This window comes from Chrysochloris asiatica, unplaced genomic scaffold, assembly GCF_000296735.1.
Source record: "Chrysochloris asiatica unplaced genomic scaffold, ChrAsi1.0 scaffold00061, whole genome shotgun sequence".
NCBI classification, from domain to species: Eukaryota; Metazoa; Chordata; class Mammalia; order Afrosoricida; family Chrysochloridae; genus Chrysochloris; species Chrysochloris asiatica.
In genome coordinates this window covers 9,121,277-9,121,884 of record NW_006408579.1, presented here as the reverse complement: position 1 = coordinate 9,121,884, position 608 = coordinate 9,121,277, and the positions used below count along the sequence as shown (strand labels likewise).

General features: G+C 36.8%; 1 pseudogene; it reads right to left on the bottom strand.

Annotated features, from left to right (window-relative positions):
• Nucleotides 1–285, bottom strand: part of LOC102811383 — a 3,817-nt pseudogene extending 3,532 nt beyond the window's left edge.
• Nucleotides 286–608: the final 323 nt, after the last annotated feature.

Sequence of the window (608 nt, the reverse complement as noted above, 5' to 3'; positions counted from 1 at the left end):
GCCATCTTGTTTGTTCCCAACCAGGTTAATTTTTATAAGACTTAACCAGTTATCAACAATCTGGTTGGATGGCCGTGCATCATCATCAAAAGGCCAATTAAGAACATGGAGTCCTTCTTTTTCCACAAGAGCAGTGTCATAAGGTGCTTCACATACTCTAACTCCATACTTCTTAAGTTCCTCTATAAATTTATCTAAGGTTATATTGATTGATTTGTGTGTAATAAGAAATCTCATGTTCTTGTACATGACTTGCACAGGAGCTGGATGGTTCATTCGAGCCATGTTGATTTTGTTTGAAAAATTCAATAGGCTTGTGAAAGAATTTTAAAAAGTAAATACAGAAATGAAGTAAAGAAACTGAAGTCTACTTCAAAATACTCCACTTGCAATTCTCAGTGCTTTCAGTATGGTGTTGGGAGTAATGGAAAATGAAGTTAACAAGAAGCAACAACTCTTCAATCCAGTAATACTGAGGCAATAGAAAGGAAACGCACTGAGGTTGACTCCATTCAGGTCAGAATTCTTGAAAATTGCTCTGGGGATTTCAATTCAACACTTCTGTATCCATCTTAACCACTCTTATGGGGGCTTCTTGGTGGAGTAGT